We start from the raw sequence: 27,809 nt of genomic DNA on the forward strand, positions 1-27,809 counted from the left end.
GGCCTGTCGCCGCCACAGAAGAAGCAAGGAGAGCCGGAGAAGAAGAAGACGGAGCAGCGTCTATGGGGGGCACTGTGTATGGGGGCTACTGTCTATGGGAGCACTGTGTATGGGGGGTACTGTCTATAGGGGCAACTGGGGGCACTTTCTATGGGGGCATTGTGTATGGGAGCACTGTGTATGGGAGCTACTGTCTGTGGGGCAATTGGGGGCAGTGTCTATGGTGTCAATTGGGGGCACTTTCTATAGGAGGGTACTGTCTATGGAGGCACTGTCTATGGGGGCAGTTGGGGGCACTTTCTATGGGGGGTACTGTCTATGGGGCAATTGGGGGCATTTTCTATGGGGGGGTACTGTGTATGGGGGCACTGAATATGGGGGGTACTGTCTATGGGGGAACTGTGTATGGGGGGGGCAAAACTGGTACATAGTTATTACTCACTTATAACTGACTGCCTTCTCTCTGTATTTGTATTTCATATGTAGGAGTTGCTATATTGTTTTCCTTAGGTAGTACAGTATGAGGGTATAGCACATTTTGCGTCTGATCCCACCATTTCAACTATATAAAAGGAGTATTTTTTGAAAAAAAATGGGGTGTGGCAATTAGGGCGTGGCCACAAGAGTGGGCAAGGCCAAAAATTGCCGCACTGCGCGTTATAAGTCTTTTTGTCCCTCTTTTCATTTTTCAAATGTTGGGAGGTATGCATTGTACACTGAGCATTATTATGAAAGGGTTATTATGGCAGACTACTGTTTTGCAAGAAAGTGCTTTCACAACTTTGTTAATCCCTCTGCCTCTTAAGGTCCCCATACACAGGCCGATTCTAGCTGCCAATATCGGTCCCTTAGACCGATTCAGCAGCTAATCGGCCCATGTATGGGCACTACTGACGGAACTGCCCGACCAATATCTGGCCTGAAATCGGGCAGATCTCGATCGGGCAAGTTTAAAAATCTAGTCGGATCGGGGACCGCATCGGCTTGTTGATTGTTGATGCGGTCCCTGAACCGACTTTGCCTAAAGCCGTCATTATAATTCGATCGTTTGGCCCCCAGGGTCAAACAATCTAATTAGCCTGGATTCTCCTGATATCGCCCACCCGAAGATCCGCTCGCTTGGCGACATCACAAAGTGAGCAGATCTTAAGGTGTATGGGGACCTTTATGTTGACAGAGACCCTTTATTTATAGTTATTACCCATTCTACTTTCACAGGAGCAGTATACTACACTATACTACAAGCTATTGTGTATTCTGTGTACAAAATACTCCTTTGGTGCTTATTTGAATTTATTGACCACTGAAGATGCTGCTGTGATTGCACTTTTTGGAGAATTTTCAGGTAATTATTCATGTGAGCAATTGGCATCTCTGCAAATATTCAGAGAAAAAAGTTCTGTATATACAATCTCTCTGCAGCCTTTGACATAACTGACCACCCGCATCCGCCTGGATATTCTTTATTCTGCTGCTATTAGGAACACAGAACAGCTGGTAATCCAGCTGACACAGATGTTATAGGCAGATTTCAGCTAAAAAATGCTCAAATGCATGTTTTTGCCAATATCAAGTAAGGGATTTGTTATCTGGAAACCCATTATCCAGAAAGCTTCAAATTACAAGAAGAATGTCTTCAATAGATCAAATAATTCAGATTTTTAAAAATGATTTCCTTTTTCTCTGTAATAATAAAACAGTACCATGTACTTGATCCCAGTTCAATCCTTATTAAAGGCAAAAAAATCCAATTGGGTTTAAATGATGTTTGGTAGACTTAACCTATGGCAGTGATCCCCAACCAGTGGCTCGTGAGAAACATGTTGCTCATCAACCCCTTGGAAGTTGCTCTCAGTGCCCCCAAACCAGGTAGTTATTTTTGAATTCCTGACTTGGTGGCAAGTTTTTGGTTGAATAAAAACAAGATTTACTACCAAATAAAGCCTCCTGTAAGCTGACAGTGTGCATAGGGGCTGCCTAATAGCCAATCTTAGCCCTTATTTGGCACCTCCATGAATTTTTATGATGCTTGTGTTGCTCTTCAAGTCTTTTTACATTTGACTGTGGCTCACGAGTTCTGGATAATGGGTGCCATACCTGTCATTTAGTTTTAAGTAGACAACCATTCTAGTCAATGACAGGATGCTGGTGAAGAAGCCGCCATGTGTGCCATGAGCCTAGGGTAATGAAAAAATGGTGCAAAATTTGCCACGGGTCTAATCACCCATAGCAACTAATCAGCAGGAAGCACTTGTTTAAAGGCAAATATCTTATTGGTTGCTATAGGTTACTGCACCTGGGCAAACTTAGTGCCCTATAATAGATATGGGGGAAAGTCTTTCGCAACTACAATCTGTTTTTAACTCTGCTGCTTTATGCAACTTTAGCATTGATATTTGTTACAGAATAAATAATTAGGGTTAGAGGGCCCTGCTTTCTGCTTTTCAGAATATCAAATGTTGCCTAAATTTCCACCTGTGTTTTTAATATGCCTCTCTTAATGTTTCATGCCACCACTTGTTCAGTTTGAGATGATAAGACCCATTGCTTTCATATGTTACCAAACAAAGCAAACACGTTTTTCTTTGCTTTTTTTTTTTTAAATGATTGGTTGACTGGGAACTTGCTTTTATGCAGAGACCTGGGGCTATTTAGGTTTTTAATTGCTTAAAACAAAATTAGATATTTCATAAACGGTAAACTAATTGACTGACTCAGAGCTGTCATTGCAAAAATATGTTTGTTGTCTAGACTGCCTAAACTGATGAGAATCTTCATGGAAGTGAATTATCCTACAAAAGCCCAACAGTATCTATTGCTTACAGCTTTTATTCCTATATGAAGTGCTAACAAAAGGGAAAAAAGTCTGCAGTAATTACAATGAAACAGAACAGAAAAAATATAATAGGACTCATTTACCAATGGTAGTAGACACGTCAACTCACACAGATTTGTGTCACTCAAATTTAACCACCACTCAATCAGTTACCTACTCTCAGCTATTTGCACCTGCACCCCATGGTGGAATAGTGCATGGTTAGGGGCAGAATGGGCATTGCTAAAACATACTTAATATACAAAGGGTTGGCATCTCTTCACTCTTATTTTGCCCCTGACATGGCAGGTGCAACTTGCAGTCAAACGCAAGCTATTCACAACTACTTACAACTAGCACAAACCTTTATCATCTGGCACAAAGTATTGCACAGGACTGCAGGAGGCACAACTGGCAAATCAGCCAGTAGTTCCCAAACTGGGGGGATAGGCCCTGAAACAGTGGCTTGGAGGGCCCAACCTAAAGATCAGATAGGGTTCGATTTATGGACAATGTCTATGAGCTGCCCTAGATACACTTATATGCAGTTCTAGATTTTTTGGAACTCTGTAACTCTGTTATTAGAGAAGTGAGTAAATCGTAAGTAAATTGTTGTCCAACAAGAAGTCACACTTGGCCTCAGGTTATTAAATAGAACAAACCTGCATGTGTATTTTCAGCAAAGTTTTTGTTGTAACATGTTGTGCAAATGTAAAGGAATTTTTACTAAAATAAAATCTTGATAGACTTCAGCAGTTGAGTAAACTTGTCCTTAAACACATGCTAATTTATTACTTTTACCTGACAACATATTCAGAGGATGATGATTCACACTGTTCAGTTTAAATCTGGTCTTATCTTTCCCAGGACAACTCAGCTGCAGGTGTGTCCATTTCTTGTTTAAGAAATGGAAATCTCACTATTGAATGTTTTGTACTGCCCACCTCTAGAGTGTAAGCTCCTTCTATTTTGGCTACACAACGCAACTAAATATTTTTTAGAAACTGGATGGCAAAAGGAAAAAAGAGAGCCATCTATGTGTCAATTCTCACCTCTGAAAAATATTATTGGTTCAACACACATACTGCTATATTACTGTTTCATGTTATATAGTGAGGCACACAGTTCAATTACCGGATCACTGTTGGTAACTTCCATCTGGCAGCCACAAAATGCCTTGCGCAGTTGTCTGTTATTTAAAAGCAAGCACTAAAAATTATAAAACTTCCTAAAAACTGCACTTCCCAAAGCAACCTATAGAGATACCTTGCAGCATTCAAAGGATTTTACAGCCCTTAAAGGGAACTATGCTACAGTTATACTGATCAAACACTTGCCAGAATAAAATAGGCATCCTTTTATTTCATGTTGATGATTTAACTTGTTACGTGGGCAGGGTGCAGGCTGTGGGTCATGGGTTTGGTGCAGGACTACTTCATTAAACCTGTGCAGGTATCTGTTCTATATAGTAATGTATACTGGAAATGGCACCTGCTTTGTCGCTACATTGATATCCTTCTATTTTAGTCACAACAAAGAACTGTATTTTTTAAATACAAACCACAAAATAATATGGCTTGTTTTTGATAGAATGCATTATTTCAAAGTAAAAAGCATATATCAGAGTCACTTTAACAAATCTGTATCACAAACAGACTTTTTATTACAGATATGTATGTATTTTATCGTTTATGAAGTCCTTAATGGAAAAATACAATTTAGGTTGACATAAAATATTGCGTTGAGGATTATGTAGAAAAGTTGCATCTAAACTTCCAAAAATAAATATGAAATGTGCTGATAAAAAACTGCTGAAAGCGAAAGAACAAAAATCAGTTGTTGATTAGGCAAGTTTAAAAATCCCATCAGGGTGAGGAGCACAATAGCTCGTTGATGCGGTCCTCACTATGGCCTACATCTTGTCAATGTGATTCGTTTGTTTGGTTGGAGGGATGAATCCAATTTCACCAACCTCAAGGTGGGCATATTGGGGAAAGATCCACTCGTATTGCAACCTCACCAAACGAGCAGATCTTTCAGTGGATGGCCACCTTTATGCATCATTTAGACACATTAGTTACAGAACGAACAATGAAGCCCTGAACTCATAGAATGCCCTATGGCTTTGTGCCTCATGCTAGTTTTTTATTCGGCATGGATGCACAGAGCAACCAGAAGCCAGACACTTATTTCTTTTAAACTAGCACCGTGAGGACTTCTTTGTGCTCCTGAGTGCTCTTGTGCCTGCGTCCAGGGCGTCAGTTACCGAGCCCTCCATTGTCTTACTTTGTTTTTAATTGTTGTTTTGTATCTTCTGAATAATGTGTTGGATAATGCTGGAGAAAATGTCATTGCACTTGAACCCATTTCATGTTCTAGAGATATTGTTAAAACAATTAGTGTAACATTATCACTGTTATAATGTTTTATTAGAATGTAAACTGATTATATTGGCCAATGGTAAAGTTGTTGCAGGTCTGAATGAGGAATCTGCCTGTTGTGGGTACAGCACAGATCTTTGATATACCAAAACAATTTTTATGTGCTTTCTTTAAAACTAACTAAAGAATATGTTTAAGGAACAATGTGCTACTTTGCTATGTAAATAGCACCAACTGCCCTGGGAGTCAATACGTATAAAACCCAACCCCCATTTATGCCAAAGCCAAAGGCTGATCTGTGCTTTAATCTGTCCAGGCCTTATCAGTTCACTGAAGAATGTACTACGATTTTGAGGGTTTTTTTCCCTCAAGCAATTTTCATTCAGGCACTAAGGAAGTAAATTAAATCTCTGGACTATGATTGATCAGTGATGTGAGTCCAAAGTAAAAAAAAAGCCCTGAGAGATTTACCACACTCACTGGGGCAGATCTTCTAAAAGATATATAGTCCACTGTGTGAGAGCTGGCTGAGATAAAGTTACTTACCAACAGTCTGGGTGTATGTACTGTACATTTTTATTTATCTATCTATTATGTTTGCAGCATTGTACAGCAGAACAATATTTATTATATAGAACAATAATAAATATACTATAATTCACTTTCTCTGAAAAATACATCTTACCCTTACCTTCCCATTTCCTTTTCCTGACAAAAGTGGTTAAGTTTTTAACACTGGCAATATGGATGCCAAAACATGATTTAAATTTAGTGGTGCTTTTTTTCCCCTATTTCATGTATCGTTTCCTTGTTACAAATGCTGTTGGTTTTTTTTTTGGTTTTTTTAGTTAACTTTACCAACAGGACTTAAGGAGGAAAGGACATACAAAGAGTTCCCCCAAAGTGTAGGGGATTTGAATAGAAGGAATTTTACAATAAATAGTGAATAATGTACCCCCTGCTGTAAAATATAAGAAATAATGGAAGGCTGAATGCTTTTATACAGGTCATAAAACTCTAGGGTGACTTATAATATTTTTTAACAGGGAGTACACTATTTATTATAATATACAAATTTAAGTGAGTCATATGAATGAAATTAAATCACTAAGCACCAATTATAACTGATGACATCACCAAGCACCGTTTATAAAGATATAATTTACCATATATTCAGGGCTTGTGTTGTAGATGCATTATTTTCTTGCTGCATGTGACAGCGGTAGTTGCAATCTTCTGCCAACCAGTGATTCTGCCAATCAGAAAACAGCTTTTCATAAGGGCACATTTACAAGCCTGGGCTGCGCAAGTACAAGAGCACTAAGGGGTACATGACCAAACATCAGAGTATTCCCCTTAGTGATCATGTAACAGAACTTGCACCCCCTTGGCTTGTTGCTCTCTGCACTCTGTGCAGACAGCAGCGTCATGATATGCAGGTAGAAGTACAGGGCTCCGATGCAAGCTGTGTTTCCTTCTGCTCCCTAACTTAAATGTGCAAATGATGAGTTAGGGGATGGTAAGAGGCTTGATGGGGACGAATACATGGCTCCCCCCGCCTCTATTGAATCTAACCTAATGCAGGCCAAACTACATTCAAACAGCAGCCTGCAGGTCTCTACAGCTATACGCACAATGCCTCATACAGTACAGGCACTTGTCTTTAGACATATGAAATAAATTACGCTTAACCCCACACTTTACATGTGCATGAAAATTCTTGGTGTTTTCATTTTTAGGGGGATATATACCTAAGGAAATGCTTGCACATAATATATAGTTGGATAGCTACTTTATTAATTTTTGTTGGATCGGCAAAATCCAATTTGAACTACAAAAAGTAATAAAGCTTTAATATAGTTAGTGAGCATTCCCAAAGTGTATTTACATTGTTTTTTTGGTCTATAGTTCTGTATAATGTTAGGTGTGGAATTATGTTATTATTATTTAATTTTGTATCTAAATTATAAGGAGAATCTTGCCAATGATAGTATTAGGGTAAAGACACATAGAACTACTAGTAGCAGTTACTTGTTGTGGCTACTAAAAAAGACAATACTGATCATTTACTGATAATTGTCTCTACGTGTGTTTTAGCACAGACATTCTCAGTATTGTCTATGGCAGGGTATTTTCTGGAGTTTAGTAGCCTTGAAAAAGTAGCTGCTACTAGTAGCCCAGTGTGTCTTCACCTTTACAGCCTCAAACAAGAAAATAAACAATGGATTAAGGAAATTCATGGCTTGACACCTAAAAGGGAACTGTTGCCATCATAAATACATTCACTAAACTAAAGGTCTCTATCATTAAACTGAAGTAGGTGCTTAGTTAGAAATATAATTGGTTGATTAGTGACTTCCCAACAAAGCTGATCTCTATTTGGGCACCACAAGGCCAGGAAGGACACCATTCTCTCTCCCTCGACTGCTAGCCTGTTGCAACACTATTCAGTTAGAAAACCTTATCTACTGAATGGTAGTGTGTTGGGGGTATCCTTAATGGAGAAGGATCTAGGGGTTTTTGTAGATAACAAATTGTCTAATTCCAGGCAGTGTCATTCTGTGGCTACTAAAGCAAATAAAGTGTTGTCTTGTATAAAAAAGGGCATTGACTCAAGGGATGAGAACATAATTTTGCCCCTTTATAGGTCCCTGGTAAGGCCTCACCTTGAGTATGCAGTGCAGTTTTGGGCTCCAGTCCTTAAGAAGGATATTAATGAGCTGGAGAGAGTGCAGAGACTGCAACTAAACTGGTTAAGGGGATGGAAGATTTAAACTATGAGGTGAGACTGTCGAGGTTGGGGTTGTTTTCTCTGGAAAAGAGGTGCTTGCGAGGGGACATGATTACTCTGTACAAGTACATTAGAGGGGATTATAGGCAGATGGGGGATGTTCTTTTTTTCCCATAAAAACAATCAGCGCACCAGAGGTCACCCCTTTAGATTAGAGGAAAGGAGCTTCCATTTGAAGCAGCGTAGGTGGTTTTTCACGGTGAGGGCAGTGAGGTTGTGGAATGCCCTTCCTAGAGATGTGGTAATGGCAGATTCTGTTAATGCCTTTAAGAGGGGCCTGGATGAGTTCTTGAACAATCAGAATATCCAAGGCTATTGTGATACTAATATCTACAGTTAGTATTAGTGGTTGTATAGGACAACAAGGACAACATGTTTCATGACTTATACAAAGTTGCTATAAAAGAGGATTCCATCAACAAGGGTGATGTGAGTGGCGCAATACTGGTACTGGTCCAATTGCGTCAATGTTGCCTCCAAGTCTGTAGATGATTAAGTGCAGTGATTGAAGTCAGTAAAAATAGCACCGTTAAGAATAATAATAACAAAGATGGCGTCCATAGTAAAGTCTGACATGTACAATATATATGTTGGCCAAACACTCAGGTAACAAGTTTTAGGCCAGTTCCCAAATGAATAGGTAACTTCTAACCACAAGCTATTTATTGATTTATGGTACAGCCTCTGCCACAGAGACTATAGTGCTTCAAGGAATCAGTAGATCTTTATAGGAATGAAAAGGGCATTCTATTGTTTACATTAGTGCTGTAAGATGAAGCATATATGCAATCAGTTTAGCATTTAGGCCCCAGTAGCGTAAGACACAGTTTTATCATTGTTATTTTCATCAGCTAAAAAATACCAAACTGCTCAAAAATAGAACCACTGACAACTTAAATGAAGCCTTGGATATTGGTCGCCTCGTTGATCAGACAGGACTGAAAATTTTGATTGGGCGCCTTTGACAGGTTTCTGAACATCGTAACGTTAATGGTGAATTGTCAGATAGGGGTAAAGAATTCCTTTGTTTTTACCTGTATATCTGACAATTTAGCTCTTAATGTTAGTAGAGTGAACAAACTATCTTTCCTCTGACCAATGGTAGTGGGAAAGATTGTAACTGTAGCCTATATGGCCACCTTAAGCTTTTGTTGTAGAATTATTGTTTATTAGAATATACACAAAGGACAGCAATCAATTAAATAAAGAAAACACTTTATACCAACATTAATTATTTGTTGTGAAACACTTTGGAAACAAAGCTGTGGAGATTTTGTGTGTATGTAAAAAGAAGAAAGGGTTTTACTGACAGTCTGGCTTTATACAACAACAGATGAGTTGGAGAGCTTTGTCTGGGGCCTTGAGACCATGACCTCAATGTGTAAACACCTTCTTTTTATATCAGTGTTAAAGAAAGGCTGTTTATGGAATCTTTGACTCAATATATCTACCTATAGATACAGATAGATAGACAGCCCATTTATGTTGACATGGGGCAGCAGAACAAAAGCGTGCTCATGCACAGGGCACTTCTGCTCCAGGTATGGCTGTGCTCTGCAGGATTAAACAATCTTGTGCAATATGCAAGATGCAACACTGACTGGTGCAGGCCAGCAATAACAAGTAGTAAGCTGCTGTTGCAACCTGCTTCCATTACTGCTCCCTAGCTAGATCTACAAGATTAACCATGAGTTTTCATTACCCCTTTGTACATACAGTGGAGCAACGGTAGAGTGTTGAGTGATGTATGTTACATAGGAACCCTAAAACTCAGACATAGCAGATAATTTTAGTAGGCAAAAAAAATATAAGAATGTTAATCATTTAAACCAGTAGTGGATGATAGGAGATTTGTAATATATAAAGTACTTAGAGAAAACTTTCTGCCTTCTGTCACTGAAAAGTTTTTTTAAAAGTGCAGTTGCAGTGTGCCACCATGACTGAAAATGTGACCCCGGTGCCTAGGTAAGCCATACCTTTGGTTTATCAGTCAAAATCCAGTTTTTTACAAGTACAAAATTAATTTAATCTCTGCTCTCTAGTAACACTGTCATTCCTACCTTCAAGAAATACAGTCTATAATACAAAGCATTGTATTATAAATATTTTTAAAACAACTTTTAAAATAGAACAAGGTTTTGTAATCTTCAATAATTTTTTGCTTCTTTTAAAAGATCATTGCTATAAATCTTAAAAAAAAAATCTGCCAGCTAGTGGAAAGTTTGCTCCTACGAGGCTACCTGTCTCTAGTTCCCCTGCAACAACAGACTTTCTAGACAGTAGAGGCCTGCTTGTCTAAGCAAGCTGAGGAGACATTAATCAAAGCTGGTCTGATGTCTAATTTTGCTTACAAATAAAGGGGATGTTTACCTTAAATTATCTTTTGGATGATGTAGACAAAGACATAAACAGACAATTAAGAGCTGAACTTAAAGCAATACTACGGCAGTAACCAACGGCAACCAAGTAGTGGTTAGCCTTATTTAGCCAGCTGCTGGAAGAATAATGAAAATTTAAATTTGATTGTTAACTTTGATGTATACAGTGGAGGAAATAATTATTTGACCCCTCACTGATTTTGTAAGTTTGTCCAATGACAAAGAAATGAAAAGTCTCAGAACAGTATCATTTCAATGGTAGGTTTATTTTAACAGTGGCAGATAGCACATCAAAAGGAAAATCGAAAAAATAACTTTAAAAAAAAGATAGCAACTGATTTGCATTTCATTGAGTGAAATAAGTTTTTGAACCCCTACCAACCATTAAGAGTTCTGGCTCCCACAGAGTGGTTAGACACTTCTACTCAATTAGTCAACCTCATTAAGGACACCTGTCTTAACTAGTCACCTGTATAAAAGACACCTGTCCACAGAATCAATCAATCAAGCAGACTCCAAACTCTCCAACATGGGAAAGACCAAAGGACAAAGGATGTCAGAGACAAAATTGTAGACCTGCACAAGGCTGGAATGGGCTACAAAACCATTAGCAAGAAGCTGGGAGAGAAGGTGACAACTGTTGGTGCGATTGTTCGAAAATGGAAGGAGCACAAAATGACCATCAATCGACCTCGCTCTGGGGCTCCACGCAAGATCTCACCTCGTGGGGTGTCAATGATTCTGAGAAAGGTGAAAAAGCATCCTAGAACTACACGGGAGGAGTTAGTTAATGACCTCAAATTAGCAGGGACCACAGTCACCAAGAAAACCATTGGAAACACATTACACCGCAATGGATTAAAATCCTGCAGGGCTCGCAAGGTCCCCCTGCTCAAGAAGGCACATGTGCAGGCCCGTCTGAAGTTTGCCAATGAACACCTGAATGATTCTGTGAGTGACTGGGAGAAGGTGCTGTGGTCTGATGAGACCAAAATAGAGCTCTTTGGCATTAACTCAACTCGCTGTGTTTGGAGGAAGAAAAATGCTGCCTATGACCCCCAAAACACCGTCCCCACCGTCAAGCATGGGGGTCGAAACATTTTGCTTTGGGGGTGTTTTTCTGCTAAGGGCACAGGACAACTTATTCGCATTAACGGGAAAATGGACGGAGCCATGTATCGTGAAATCCTGAACGACAACCTCCTTCCCTCTGCCAGGAAACTGAAAATGGGTCGTGGATGGGTGTTCCAGCACGACAATGACCCAAAACATACAGCAAAGGCAACAAAGGAGTGGCTCAAGAAGAAGCACATTAAGGTCATGGAGTGGCCTAGTCAGTCTCCGGACCTTAATCCAATAGAAAACCTATGGAGGGAGCTCAAGCTCAGAGTTGCACAGAGACAGAAACCTTAGGGATTTAGAGATGATCTGCAAAGAGGAGTGGGACCAACATTCCTCCTAAAATGTGCGCAAACTTGGTCATCAATTACAAGAAACGTTTGACCTCTGTGCTTGCAAACAAGGGTTTTTCCACTAAGTATTAAGTCTTTTTTTGTTAGAGGGTTCAAAAACTTATTTCACTCAATGAAATGCAAATCAGTTGTTATCTTTTATTTAAAGTTATTTTTTCGATTTTCCTTTTGATGCGCTATCTGCCACTGTTAAAATAAACCTACCATTGAAATGATACTGTTCTGAGACTTTTCATTTCTTTGTCATTGGACAAACTTACAAAATCAGTGAGGGGTCAAATAATTATTTCCTCCACTGTAGATTCTGAAGGTTTTTCTTCTAGCATGGGGAAATAAATATCCTGCTTCACATGGTTCCTTTCTAGGAAATCTATCTATATTTAAGGCAAGGATTTTAGAGATACTCAGCATCAGAACCACTTTCCCAAAAGACAAAGCACGGTTAAATACCCATTGGCTAATGTCATGCTAAAGCCGCCCCATGTGTGTTTGGTAACAGGCATTACTAGGATCTATCTGTTAATAAGCACACAGGGCTAATTTTGGCCACAAAACCTTTTGTGCATTTTTTGGCTGAAATCTATCCCATGTGTGCAGTGACAGGCAGATCCAATTTATACTTGTAACTATAAACAATGGGTGGCATGGGCAGTGCCAGGCTTACAGGGAAGAACGAGGTCACCAAATGAGTGGATCTTTCACTGATATGGCCACCTTGAGGTGGGCAATATCAGACTGATCTCTTTGTTTGGCCCTCGGGGCAAGTGGTCGGATCACACTGAAGGGATGCAAGCTGCCGGGACAAGGACCAAATCAAAGCACATCTTCCTCATAGACATCTTCCTAGTTTTTTAGACACATACAGTGGTCAGGCCTGTCTGAGGACCCCATACATGGGCCAATAAGCAGTATATAACGGCCCGTTTATGGCCACCTTTACATGGGAGGGAAACATATGAAAATAAGGGTCATATGCCAGTACCCAGTGCTGTCAAGTGACAGGTAAGGAGATGCCAGCGCGGTGCTCAGACAGTTTTTTCTACAGGCTGGTGTGATTCTCTCCAGCCTGAGGAAAAAAACTTACCGATCTATTTCACTGCTGGGGTTGGGTGCCTAACACTTTGGCACCACCCCAGTGAAATAGACTTTACATGTCCTTTAAGAAGGCAGCAATGCGCATCTGGGAGCAATAACTCACTACATTTCACTTTCAAAAAAAAAGTTAACTGGCGACTCCTTGACTGCTACAGCAACTCTGCAACTCTAAGGTCTTGAGTCTTTCAATACAGGGAATTATCTGAAAGGCATTTGTATGTTCTCCCCATGCTTGCATGCTTTCTTCCCCTGCTCAAGCAACACACAGGCTAGTTAATTTGCTTCTGAAGAAATGGACCCTAAAATATAATAGGGGCATTAGACTGTAAGCTCCACTTCAGGGGAGACCAGTAATGTAAAATGTACTGCCCCACATGCTAACTGCAGCACATCTCCTGGCAGCATTGTAGCTGCGATGACGACCTCCGAACAGGGCCTGATGCAGTCAGAAACTAAGTCCCAAAAATGTCCACAAACATAGAGGTCATTACTAGGGTGAGGGCAGGTCCACTGATGAGGAGGGTGGCAGCAGCCCCAGAAAAACCCCTGGGTGAAGGGCCAGGGGCTGTGGCCCCTCTACAATTTGTCTGTGTGGGAACATTGCTGGCAACATTTTCAGTGTGGCTCATGTTGCAAGCTGCACTGAATTGTACCCCCTTCCCGGCCCTTCAGAATGCAATGATCTTCTGTGGCTATCTATATGGAAAACTGTATATGGAAGGCTGACCAGCCACTAATTTATATATAAATTTGATGGTTTCTAAATACCTATACAGGCATGGGACCTGTAATCCAGAATGCTCAGGACCTGGGGCTTTCCAGATACAGGGTCTTTCCATAATTTTGATCTCCATACCTTATAATTTAAACATATAACCCAATAGGATTGTTTTGCCACCAATAAGAATTATTCAAATCTTAGGATCAAGTACAAGGTATTGTTTGATCATAACAGACAAAAAAGATGGCCTTCCTGTAATTCAGAACTTTCTGTTTAAGAGGTTTCTGGATAACGGCTCCCATACCTATATTAAAAGCCTTATTGGAATAGCTTGATAACAGGACTGGCAAACGGCATCAGAACTGTAAATCAAGACTGATCCAGAACATAAGAGACTATGGGCCTGATTCACTTTAGGGGGCGATAAAACGTGCGCTATTTTTATTGTGCGCTAAAATTTTTACCGCGGCTTAATTTTGGGGATTTTTCGCACGATTCACTATAAGCATACTTGCGCTTTTTTACGCGCGATATTGCATGCGTAATTTAACTCGCGAAAGGCTATTTCAATGCGGTATTTGCCGGTACATGCGCTAAATACGCAAATAATCTTATAAATAGTAGCCACTAGTGATGAGCAAATGTGTTCTGGTTATCTTTAGTGAAAAATTAGCAAATCTTTCGAAAGATCCACGAAACGGCAAAAATGTTGTGCGGGCAAAAAAATTGTTGCTGTAACTATTATTTTTTGACACTTGTATCAATTTTTGGATGTGCGGTGAATTTTTGCGTGGCAAATTTTTTCATGCGGTTTGCCATTGGCAGATTGTTTTGAGAAACGCATGAAAAAATCCGCCGTGAAAAAAATTCAACGCACGTCCAAAAATTCACTGCGAATCCATGCCTGGCGAAACATTTCATCACTTGTAGACAAATAGAAATAGTCGCGCAAATGAATGCACGCCATGTTAGCCATACACGCCAATACTTGCAGAAAATTACTGTATTAAAAATGAACATTTCGCTGCAAACTGGCGGCTGCGTCACTCTAGGGGAAACACAGACTTAAATAAATAACACTGTAAGTCCATATTTTATTGCAAAAAATCATTTACTGTACTTTTGTATAATTTTTCGCCTGCCTGTAGTAGGTGTTAATTTTCGCATAGCCGAATGCGATATTTAGCTCGCAAAAGTTATAGTGAATCATGCGATCATATTCTTTTCAGCGTGGAAATTAACGCAAAACGGTAAAACTAGTGCGAGAAATACCGATGCGAAAATGGCAATTTTTCGCACGCGATAATACTATGGTGAATCGCGCGCAAATTATTTTGCGTTTTTTAACAAGAAAAAGCGTGCGATAATTTTTATCGCCCTTTAGTGAATCAGGCCCTATATAGGAAGTGATTTACAAACAAAACCTACCTCAGATAGTGATGATTTGTAGGTTCTTGTAATGCAGCAGCCACAGCTAGCCACGTCCCACAGCCCCTTACTGCACAATAATGCACACTTGCATTGTCACTTAAGGTGGCCATACACGTAAAGATACGCTTGCCTGGAGAGGTCGCCAAGTGAGCGGATCTCCTCCCGATTTCCCCCACCGATTCGGTTGTTTGGCCTTGGGGCCAAATGATCAAATTAGAATGCCAGTAATAGGTGCAATCGGTTCAGGGACCGTATCAATGAGCCGATGTGGTCCCCGATCATAAGTTGGCGAATCGGTCTAAAGGACCGATATCAGCAGCTACAATCGGCCATGTATGGGCACCTTTACACAAACACACACATACATACAATCAGCCTCTCACACACACAGACCACCAAATCCAGCCCTTTCTCCCCAACTCTGAACCAGAGCCATATTCACCCTCTCTCTGTCTCTCTCACACACAGCATCATGTGACCAGGCTGTAAGCCAGTCCGGATAAAAACATGCAATGTAACAAGTTACGGGAGAGAAGTAGCTGGGAGGCAGATCAGCACTGGCAAGAGAAAGGCAGAAAATACTTTTTATTTTTGGAACTTGGGGCACTTGCTCCTAACCTGCTTGAGGGGAAAACTCCAGGGGGGGGCAGCGCCTATGCAGGGGGCGTGGCCGAAAAGTGCTAAAGAAGCTCCCGGCTACTGATTCAGCGAGTACATGCAGCTGCCTAGGGTGGGGACTTGCCTGGGGAGTGGAGTAGCTGCACAGAGCTTGGCATAACCAGGCAACGCTGGAGCAGAGAGCACCAGCTGAACCTGCACTTCTTTGTGCCATCATGCTTGTTGGATAATATAACCTGCAGTGACTGGGAGGAAAGCGCGCAAAGGTAAGTAAATCGCCTATCTATAGGCAGCTGGAGCCAGCAACAACTCTGCCGGGTGTTTCATTCATTACAAAGTTTGCAGCACCGCTCCCAAATACAACTGGCTCCGACTCTGCAGCAACTTAGCAGGAGCAGCTGATCAAGTCTTGGGGAAGACCTGACTTCTGTCACATTGGTTTGAGTCACTAAACAGAAATGGAGGAACAAACCCTGCTTTCAGTTGCAATTACATTTGCTAACAATTTTACCATTCATGTTTTAATGTAGTGGGAAAGTTATTTAGGAGTACTCGTTTTTTTTTATTATGTATATACTTATTAAATATATATTTTTCGTAAAGGGATGGAGTCATAACAAAGCTTGTATGTGGAAAAAATTCAGCTGACTGTAAGCTCTTTGCCCCACAGATGACCTATTTTACATTATTCCCTTGATTATATGTTACAGTGTGAGGACAGGCTTGTACATAAAATACCAGCAATATAAAAACAAATCGTTGCTATTCACATTTTTTAGCTAATAACCTGTTACAGCAGGAAGCATGCCACCTATTTATTTCTTGCATAGGAAGGTTCAGTGCACCCTTTTTCTGCCATTCTGAAGGTGATTAGAGAGGGCAAGAGCTGGAGAAGTCATTACCTTTATGTTGCTGTTGTTTACAAATCAACTCATTACGAAGAAGCAAATTTGCTTTGAAGCAGAATTCCTTTGGTCTTTCACCCCCTCACCCACAAATATATAAGACAAAAAAACATCTGTGGTTTAAAGACTTAAATCAAAGACTTGCGTATACCATTATAATTACAGAACCGGAATAAGGTGTGTTAAGTGTATTAAGTGTCACTGAGAGACTTGGGTTGGATAGGCTTATCTGTCCCACAAATCTTGTTATGCTACTGCATGCAATTGCCAATATTTTGTGGGCTGCTACAAAATCTGTTCCTCTGTGCTGTAATATAAAATTTGATCAGATGTATTTGCTTTTTTTTTTTGTTTGTTTGTTCCTCCAATGTATTTCAGTGAGAAATAAGGCTTTACTTTGTTGGATGAAACTGCAGCATGGCAAATTTGTAGGCTTTTATCCTTGATTCACACTAACCGCCCCCCCCATGATTCACACCCCACTCCCTTCAAACCCCACCCCCCTTTGCGACACACTAATCGCACCTTCTACCACATGTCCCCTTATTGGAGTACCCCTACTTTCACTCCTGATGGCATCCTTCATCCATTTTAATCCTATTGTTGGTCCAGGGGCCAGCCAGTCAGATGATTATCTTTATTTGGTCCAGTGCGTGGCTGAATGCCCAGCTAAAAACTCTCAATTAAACCCTTAGTATGGTGCAAAATGATTGATCCATGTGTATGAAAGCAGTCATGTCCACAGGGACAGATTACTTTTATTATCACAGTAATAATTTTGCAGCAATATTTCTCATCTCCATATTTCTCCATCTCCTATGGGTCCTTCAGGAATGTGAAACCTTATGCTTGTCCTCCCTGTGTATACCGTACTGCGTATGCATGTAGTGCATTATAATTCAAGTTATGCATACAAATATACAGAGCACAACAGCCTGTGTAACAGCATGAACATGCAAGCATTTCTGGGTTGGTGTCCTGCAGTTAAAAGGTGTGTTTATCGCATAGTGGCTGTAGGACTTATACCTTACATTTTAATCATAGCTGCATTTTTACAGAACCAGATGCATGTGCCTAAGCCTGATGCATGCAGCAGCCTTAATGCAGCTGTTCATCATGTCCAGCCAAGATCCGGGCCTTGGTCACAAGATTTCTGCTTCACCCCCACTCTGTAGCTTGGTGGTGACATATAAATAACTGAATAATAAAAATCCACACGGTGACCAGAACAGTTGGTTCCATCCCGTTATCCATAGGTTCCAGCCTGCAGACATGTTAAAAAAAAAAAATAAGATTTTGCAGAACATTACACTGTCAATAACATCATTTCACTAATTAGCTCATTGTCACCTTTTAGTGCCAGTACACAGAGGATCCACTGTTTACTCAGAAAGAAAGCAAGTTGCTGACCCTTCTAACAGCAGAGGGATTTAATATGTGATCAAATGCCCTTTTGTGCTTGAAATGTATTTGAAGTTCTCCTGTTGCGGTCCTTGCTCAGACCATCTGGTTTATTGTTGCTTTTCTGTACTGATAGGGGTTTGAAATGTTTCCCAGTTGGAGGAGGCATGCATTCCGATCACCCTTGCATATTCAGAAAAGCCTAAAGAAGTAGGTTGCATGAGAGGGCCTTGGTAACATTGTTCTCTTCATTGTTGCCCAGAGAATGAATAGTTAGCTGTGTTTTATATTATTCCATGTGGGCTGTTAATAGCTCTCATCTCACACTGCTTGGCAAGATTTCACATTCATTTTGGCATTTTATAGACTCCTCCTGTGCCTTCTATGGGATCAAGTCTACAGAGAAAACGTGTACTTTCAATAAAATCCTTGAACATTGGGGGAAGTGCATTCACCATAAAGGAGGCACTTATTAGCTTACACGCCTGGGGAAAGAACCCAATTACGTGATGTTCATTTTTAGCACAAAGTTCATGTTTTACATTATTGCCAAGTAAGCCATTTGTTTAATTAATAACTAATAATTTTCTTGAAATAACTACCTGTGTAGTATCTTACACAAAATGTAACATTTTGAGCAACATTAAAGCAAAAGTTGTCCACAGGAAATTCTATCACTGTTTAAAAGAAATTGTGTGTGAGTAAGATGTGCAATTTGTGTAAGCTGCTTTAGGGCAGTGACACACGGAGAGATTAGTCGCCGCGCAACAAATCTTCATTTTCGCGGGCGACTAATCTCCCCGCAATGCCATCCCACCGGCTACAATCTAAATTGCCGGTGGCATGGCATAAGCAGTGCCGCGATTTGCCGAAGTTGCCTTGAGTGGAAACTTCGGGCAAATTCGGCAAATCACAACAAGTATGCCATCCCACCAGCAATTTACATTCTAGCCGGTGGGATGGCATTGTGGTGAGATTAGTCGCCCGAGACAACGAAGATTTGTCGCACGGCGACTAATCTCCCCATGTGTCACTGCCCTTACACTGAATTTGATTGGTTGATTCTGAATTTAGCCACACCCTTGATTATTAAAGAATGTGCGTAATAATGCAACCAAGTTTTAGTATGATATGATTTTTGCTTTAACTGCAATTCCCTCCTTTTCCTTGTTTCATTGTGAAGTGATGAATTTTGGGAGGTAATGCCCCTCTGCTTTCCCTAGTGAGTGGTGCACAGATTCTCTGGAAAGCAAAGGGGCTGCAAGTCCTAGACTTCATTATTTTACAATAGAACAAAATAAGGGAAGGGTTGTATTACAGTGAGGGCGTTGGGTAGGTAAATGGCAAACACTAACAATAATCAAATAGACAGACTAGCATGGTTTCCTTTCAATCTGGGGAATTGGGTATGTCTGTGTATATTTACATCTGGAATTTGAATAGAGTTTATGTACCCAGTGCTGGATTTCTTTTTCAACCGCCCCAATTCTCCACCTCCCGCAGGATCGCACACATGTGCATCCTTGCTGAAGATTTTGTGCATCCCGTCCCCAGTGCTCAGTAGTTGAGCAAATTTTACATGCGGCTGGGCGGCAATGTGCCCCAAAATTGATGCCACCCTAGGCCTTGGCCTTTGTGGCCTCGTCATAAATCCGGGCCTGTATGTACCTCTATATAAGCCAAGCTGAATGAGTTCATGTCAAATGGTGGGTGCCTTTAAAGAGGCCCTGTATTCAGCAGTGTTTTACAGAGATTATATGTCCTTTGCATCAGTTCCTGTCCCAGTAGAGCTTATAATCTACACACAATAGAGCCAATTTTTATCAGGATCTGATAAATTTTCCTGTATGTTTTTTAAGTGTGAGAGAAAATCCATGCTGACGCAGGGAGGATTGGGAGAACATAAAAATCATATGCCGGTAGTGTCCATTGGAAACTCAAGGAAACTTTGGGCGACTTTGCAAAATCGTAGCGACGCGTATGCCATCCCACCTGCGATTTACATTCTTGCCAGTGGGATGGTATTGCAGGAGATTAGTCGCCTGCGGCAACGAAGATTTGTTGCAGGACGACTAATCTCCTTGTGTGCCACTGTCCTTATAGAATACCTAATGCTAAGCAGTTTTTCATTTGGCCTTCTTTTTTTCTTTAATCAGTTTTAAATTATTTGCCATCTTCTTTCTACCCTTTCCAGCTTTCAAATGGGGGTCACTGACCCCATGGAAAAACAAATGCTTTGTAAAGCTACAAATTTGTTGTTATTGCTACTTTTTTATTGCTCATCTTTCTATTCAGGCTCCCTCCTATTCATATTCTAGTTTCTTATTCAAACCAGTGCATGGTTGCTAGGGCAAACTGGAGAGCTGCTGAATAAAAAGGTAAATTACTCAAAAACCATAAGTAATAAAAAATGAAAAACAATTGCATATTGTCTCAAAATATCTATACATCATACTATAACATATTTTAAAGGTGAACAACCTCTTTAAACAAAATATCTGTACTTTTATAGTATACAGCTAGGCAATCTAATGTAACTTTTCATATAAGGGTTCAGACACAAATATGTTTCTTTTTAAATACTGTTGTTACAAACCCTTTTAGTGTCAAGAACAGTAAACAGTTGGATAACAGTACTGATAAGGTCCCAGCTCGTCACACTGTTATCCTGTGATCCAAAGTAGCAAAAGTATCTCTTTGCACTGGAAGAAGACATCTACGCATCTCCGACTAATGTCCCACATAGAAATTAGCCACTGGCAATAGATCTCTGCAGCAACTAATCTCTCCGAAATGCTGTTCCACTGGCAGCAAAGGGGATCGAAAGTTAAAAGGCCAAAGTATCGGTTTGGTTTATCGATGTTGCACAAAGTTGCCTAAGGGGGAAACTTCATGCAACTTTGGAAAACCGAAGGACTTGCTGGTGGAAAGTAATTTTAGAGAGATTAGTTGTCCGCAGTAGCAGAGATCTATCTTGGCCGACTAAACTCTATGTGCCTGAAGAGTAAATAAGCTAATCTTCATGGGCAACACAAATTGAAAAGCTTGCACATACACAAAACTTGGGTAGACCTTATTAGTGTTATGTTGTACCTTCAAACTTCCCACTATAAAGATCAAAGCATCATTTTATTTTCCAAGGCCAGTAAACTGGATTTAGCAGTTTGTCAGCAATTGCAGCCATCCCAAAGATGGCCCATGTGTCATTAGCTTAGGTTCTTAAGGAGGCCATACATGTTCAGATTGTAGTCTTCTTCTGACGTAAGTTTAAGATCATTGCATTTAAACCAACATTCAGACTGAAACTGTTGGATAAAGCCCTAAAAATAACAAAGCTGAGGATGTTCTAAACATGGAATAGTTGTCAGACAGCCATCGCACGAAAGTGAATTGCTAGAACTGCATTGTAGGTCTCCCAAGGATATTGTTAGATACACAACAACTACAGGGTAAAGCGTGCATACCTCCCTAATGCTTCAGGTGAAGTTCTTTCACAAGCAGCTCTTTGAACTCTTTTTTTACATACCTACCCCTAGCACTTACAAAGGCAATCAGACACAGCTTGTCATTAAAGTAGATTCAAAAGTACAAATTTATATATAAATATAATGTAGTATTGTACTCTGTATATATGTAATTATTAACCTGTTTATATTTTATTTCAGTTGAGTAGAATCCGCCAATTCATTTCTCACCAGAGCAACAAATTAATTGTCTTAAGCAGGCCATACACGTTCAGATTTTAGTCTTCTTCCAATTAATGTTAGGATATCGATTTGTACGTTTAAATGTAACAATCTGATCTAAAACTAACATTCAGACTGAAGTTGTAGGATAAAGCCTTAAAAAAACAAAAAAAAAAAACAAATTGGAGGATGTTCTGGACATGAAATAGTTGGCCAGCACCAATCATACGAATGTGACTTAGGTTCCCAAGGATATCATCTGATACACAATACATGCACAGATTTATCGTTATCCAACTGACCTTTTCGAACCTGTCCGATCTACTAAACGACAGATCGTCATGTTAAAAAAATTATCGGGAGAATAATTTGGAGCCCACACGCAGTCTGAAAATATTAATAGTGTAATTTCAGTCAGAATTTTATCAGTGCGTCTATGCCAAACAAATTTAAGGGAGTTGTGTTGTTTCATTCAGAATACAGTTTTCAAACTCGCTGATTGACTTTTTTTTTAATTTAGTTCTTTACAGTTGCTGGAATATAGCTTTCTATGGATTTTAGCTATCCACGTGATTTCATGTAATCTACTGTATTATATTTAGCTACATATTTATACTTCTGTTGAATCTACTTTAAGGGTGAAGACACAGATATACTAGTAGCAGCTACTTGTCGTGACTGCTAAAATAGATAATGCTGATCATTTATTGATAATTGTCTCTACGTGTGTTTTAGCCGTCTATGGCAGGGTATTTTCTGGAGTTTAGTAGGCATGAAAAAGTAGCTGCTACAAGTTGCTCTGTGTGTCTTCACCCTAATGGCAAGCTGTGTCTGATTGCCTTTGTAGGTGCTAAGGACAGGATATGTAAAAAAAAGTACAAAGGACTGCTTGTGAAAGAACTTCACCTGAAGCATAAGGGAGTTGTGCACTTACAGATTTTCTTAGCTTTACTCTCTGTGGGAATGAAATGCTGCTTGTGATATGTTTTTACTCATTTCCTTGCAACTTTGTGACCTAGAGCACAATTTAGGATCAAACTGGAAAGTCTGCAACCAAAGCTGAGGGGGGTAATATTTTAAACTTTTAAAATTTTAAAAGTGATATTTGAGCAAGCTTACATTTTTGCCTTTCCTCTTTACAATTTTTTCAGTTTCGATAAAATCTAATGTTATAAAAAAATTTGCATGGTTTTTCCTTTCGTCTAAATTTTTTTGTGACTTGCTAAAAAAACAACACGTTGTTCAGCATACTCTGTTGTTGCACTGACAAAACTGCTCAATACGCATTATGTGTTTATGAGGCATAATTCCCGAGTAACTGCTAATACTAAAGAGGGCATTTACTAATGCTCGATTTATTTCAATTCATGTTTTTTGGCACCAAAATACGATTTTCTTGCAGAAAAAAAGCCCCACAATAAATCCAAAAGCAAAAATCCACCATCTAAAATCTGTCAAGATTTTATAGAAGTCAGTGGCAGATGTCCCTTTTCCAGCTGAAGAATTTTCCTTTGCTTTGTAGTTGTAGAGGTTTTCAGGGATTTTTGGTGCTTATTTTTATAAGTCGCAGTTTTTGTGCAACAATATGAAAAAGTCATGGTATTTTGGGGTTTTTTTTCGGTGTCTCTTTTTTACGTTCCTGCTTTTTCAGTTTTGATAAATGATTGATGTTGTTGGAAATATGTTTAGTTGTGGTTTAAAAAAACTCTAAACCACGAAAATCCAAATGTTGATAAATGCCCCCCCAATATAATAAAGCATATTACTGTAAATGTAGTAATATACCTTTGCCATCTTGTGACATTACTTATGAATTTAAATAAATAATAATCTACCCCAAATTAAAATTCATAGGTTGCATCAAATATTATTTGAATCCTTGAACTGTGTGGTTAAGGTACTGAGCTCCAGATATTTGCCTTGCCTTTTTTCCAGGGTCAGACTGGTGTCCTAGAGCACCAGTAGGCCCAAGTCCTAGTGGGCACCAACTAAGACAATGCTCACCAACCCTTTATTTCCCCATACACCTAAATAACACTTACAGTATATATCAACATACAATTGTTGCGAGAATGCCCCCTGAATGTCAGGTTCTATCCTGTGAGGCCCAGTTGAACACTTCTTGTATAAGGGTTATGGATGTATGTTTTAAGATCTAAAATTCTTGTCAATGGTGAGGTTAATTACTCCACGGTAGTATAAAAATAAAAAAGATAATGCTATATCTGTAGTAGTCTCGCTGTAATTTTCAAGAGCTTCCTTCTATTGCGGTATGTTGCCTTACTCACCATACACCAAAGTATGATCAAACGGCTGATATGGCACACAGTGCTTCTATAGGGGAGTGCAATAGGAAAAAGCACTTTATGCCTAGCTGATTAATGGGTGCAGTTGTGTACCCATTTTTGTACTTAGTGCTTTAGTAAATAAGCCCTGAATGTTTTAAAAAGTTAGCTACTGGTAATTTTCACTGTTTTTCTGCACCTTTTGCGAGTGCTGAGAGGCCAGAAAGTGATTTGTGTAGTGTAGGTGGGGAATTTGCTGTTGAATACAGTGCACTGCTCATACAGCCCCAGCTAGGGTAATGGTTTGCTATGGTTCTAAAACAGCTGTTTACCAAGGCTGATTTATGTCTTTATAGCATTGTTTTTCTCTAAGAATTGGTAGATATGGTAAATATTAAAAAGCATTAAAATAAGAAAAACATTCTGTAAGTTCTCATTAGGGGTATAAGCTACTTGCCATATTCTCCAGCATTAGTACTGTTTAAATCTACAGTTATAAATTCCATTTAAAAGGATCTCACAAACGTGCCGACTTCTTGTGCAAGCACTCATCTCAATGTGAAATTACAGCCCTGCTGTAAAATTCCTGGAATCTAATACTGACGGAACATGTTTCTATGTGAAAGTACATATTTCAAGGATAACTGCCGAATGCCGTGAGTGACAGCAGCACACTTTTTGCCCTAATTTCTGCTGCCCACAGCTGTATGGAACAGAAGTTCATGTTCAAAGGCACAGGGAATTTGCTCTGAAAAGGAGCACACTGTTTAACACTTCCAAAGAGCACAGACATTCTGCCGCTATGTCATCTTTAACAAATGGCAAAATCTATTTTCCTCTAAGCATGATAAAATGTGTCTTTGCTAACAGTAAAAGGAAACTGGTTTCTACGCCAAGGCCCTTCGATCTTGCCACACTGGGTGTTACCAGTAGACTCGCACAGCAGCATAGATCAAAATGAAGCCATAGAATCTACAGCATTGGCACAAATGTGCTTTTATGCCAGCATCATAAAATGGGTTGTAAGCTTGGCTGTAACATGTCAAGACAATGGAAGAAGCATGACATGAGCCACTGAAGCCCCAAATTCAGGATCTATATGGCTGTTTTTTTTTGTAAAGGAAAGAAAATGTAATTCTAAGTTAGCTTATTACTGTGTCCGCAGTATCCAAGGTACTGTCTGAGTGTGTTTTGGTTTTTTTTTCATTTGTTTTGCCATAGCTACAAGTGTTTTGAGAACTGTACTTTGAACTGCTTATCCAGTTAGCTGTGCCAGTATGTGGTTGTGCTGAACTTGCAGTGTACTGTTGTTGCATTTGTCTCCTATTGCCGAGACATGATCTGATTTCACCAGTACTGCTCTGTGTATTTTTAGTAGGGTTGCTTAGTAGAGTTGCCAGATCGTGCCTTATAAAAGAGAAATGAAGAACCACAAATAATTGGCTTACGCAAAACCTTCTCTATAGGAAAGATAAGGGGCACTTCAGGGTCTGCTGCCTCTAAAAGAACTAAACTGAAAAGAACGCACTTTTTTAACTTTTTAGGTTGATAAGTGAGAAATCAGAATCATAAGAGATACAAATAGGCAGTTAGTGTAGTTAAATATTCAGTAAAACTGAATTTCCTTCATGTTTGTATAATTAGAATTTTATCATTTTGATTGTGTCAAAGCGGAGGGAAGATAGTTCCCATTTTGCTCTGTTGGCATCTCTACAACGTTAGTTTCTGACTAATTTGTTAATGTTAATCAGGGCTACATCTTAGTGGTTTACGACAGAGGCAAACTAGGTCAATTACTCACTTGATTGTATAAGTGATCTTGGACACTTCTCATAATTCCATTAAGAAGAAAAGTACATGTATTTGTAAAAGGCTTGCAAAGGTATAGATACTGTACTTTGATTTAAAGGGGACCTGTCATCCAGGCATAAAAAGCTGTATAATAAAAGCCCTGTTCATATTAAGCATGAAATCCAAATTCACTTTTTTTACACATCCATACCCATTATAAAAGCATTTAAAAATTCTAGCTGTCAATCATATATTGCCTGCCCTGCCTCTATGTAGCCTAGGGAAGGGCATCAGGCCCCCCATTCTGGCACATTAACAAGATTTAAACTTGGGCAATTAATCTCCCTATAATATAATATTTATTATAGTGTATGTGTTTTATGTAAAAGCATATGGACTGTCTGACACCCCACCTTTCACCCCTTAGACTGGCCATCCACACACTGAGAAGCAGCCCCATCTGGCATTTGTCTCACACAAAGGAATTGAGCTATATTATTTCTTGCCTCTACATTTTTCATGTGTTTAAATAAATGCAGTTCTTGTGGTGAAGATGCTGATTTTGCCACTTTTGTCTGTAGAAAATCTTGCTGCTAGGTAAGCAGAATTCAAGCTTTCACTCCAGTTCATACAAATACACTGGAATTGGATGTTTTGTCCAAACAAATTTATTATGGAAAATATATACACTTTCTCCATGTGCTTTAAACAGATACATTTGGTAGTGTATATAAAGGCAAAACACGCTTTTCTGTTTGTATTGTTACTGTTATTATATGAAACTTTCTGAGAATACTTAGGTAGGCCTTAAGAGCTTCATATTAGTGCAACTGAGGAGGTGTTTGCAAAGATATGGGCTTTTGTTCATGAAATTTGAAAAGCTTCTACACTGTAATGCTGTAATTGTCTTTTATATGCCCTCAAGTCCTCAGACTAGGTTTATTGTCTTTTTGTAGCTGTCATTGGGTAAAGCTGTAAAAAAGGGGTGTTTTATGTCTCTCTGGGGCATATCTGTGCCTTTTTAAAATGGACAGTAACAGCCTGATATTCTGAGGACATTCCCTGATGTATAAATATATTAAATAGGAAGAGATAAGATGCCGGTAACAACCTTCATCAAATCAGTGTGTGAAAAGGCAAACAAAGTCTAAATGATACCTCACCAGGCACAGACTCTAAATACCTCATCACCTATCATATCCATATTCTAAATATTTACAGAGTGCAGTCTGGTGAGCTTAATGTTCCCTTGCTCCAGTCACAAAGATGAGTTGGATGTGTTGAAATTGGTATGAATACCTATTATGCATTTACCTTGATTCTGTAGACTGTTCTAATTTCTCAAAGTTTATATTTTGAATTCTGAAAGGTATTCTTGGCAACATTGCACAAATCTTTCACATTCTTTGTTAACATGAAATTGCAGTTGACTTGTTTCCACCATTATCACCTAATTTAACAAGCTATAAAGTTGGCTGTTTATGTGCTCAGTGATTGATCACATACTGGCAGATTCATTGGCTCCTACAAAAGTTGACTTTACTGTGTATGAATGTAATCAGGAATTTAAAGAATACACTTAACTGGGACAGTGACTGATTTGAACTATGAACAGGAAAGTGCTGCCTAGCATGTTGGCACTAGATAAATAATGCATAATGATCTGAAGGACAACCAGTATTATTAGTACCAAGGTACTTGCTTGAGCTGTCTGATGGTTAAGGGTAGTGGCACACAGGGAGATTAGGTGCCTACCATTAAATCTTTGCAACTGCTGGCTACTGATCTCCCTGATATGCTTTCACACTGGCAGTAAAGTGCATTGCCGGTGGGAAAGCATACATGTAACAACTATTCTCTGTGTGTCACTGCCCTAAATACCAACCAGGTAGCAACCCTGCTTATGGTGTTTTCTTTTTATCGTAATTTTTACATTGTATAAAATAACCAAAGGTTACCAGTTTATGCATTTCTTATACAAGGTATTTTGGCCACAGATGCAGGTGGAAAACATCAGTAGTCAAAATGCCCCACTCCCC

At 39.5% G+C, this 27,809-nt stretch overlaps 1 protein-coding gene and 1 long non-coding RNA gene across 2 annotated transcripts in view; one reads left to right on the forward strand and one right to left on the reverse strand.

The window, feature by feature from the left end:
• Positions 1-15,403, reverse strand: part of LOC116410431 — a 28,123-nt gene extending 12,720 nt beyond the window's left edge. The window contains exon 1 of the long non-coding RNA XR_004222403.1: positions 15,082-15,403. This is a non-coding gene — a long non-coding RNA (uncharacterized LOC116410431). The remainder of the gene's footprint in view (positions 1-15,081) is intronic.
• Positions 15,404-15,811: 408 nt separating this feature from the next.
• bcar3 (BCAR3, NSP family adaptor protein) overlaps positions 15,812-27,809 on the forward strand; it is a 74,345-nt gene continuing 62,347 nt past the window's right edge. Inside the window, 1 exon segment of the mRNA NM_001097265.1 lies at positions 15,812-15,968. The gene's annotated coding sequence lies outside the window, so the exon portion shown is untranslated.

The sequence above is a fragment of the Xenopus tropicalis genome, chromosome 4 (genome assembly GCF_000004195.4).
Source record: "Xenopus tropicalis strain Nigerian chromosome 4, UCB_Xtro_10.0, whole genome shotgun sequence".
In the NCBI taxonomy this organism is placed as follows: domain Eukaryota; kingdom Metazoa; phylum Chordata; class Amphibia; order Anura; family Pipidae; genus Xenopus; species Xenopus tropicalis.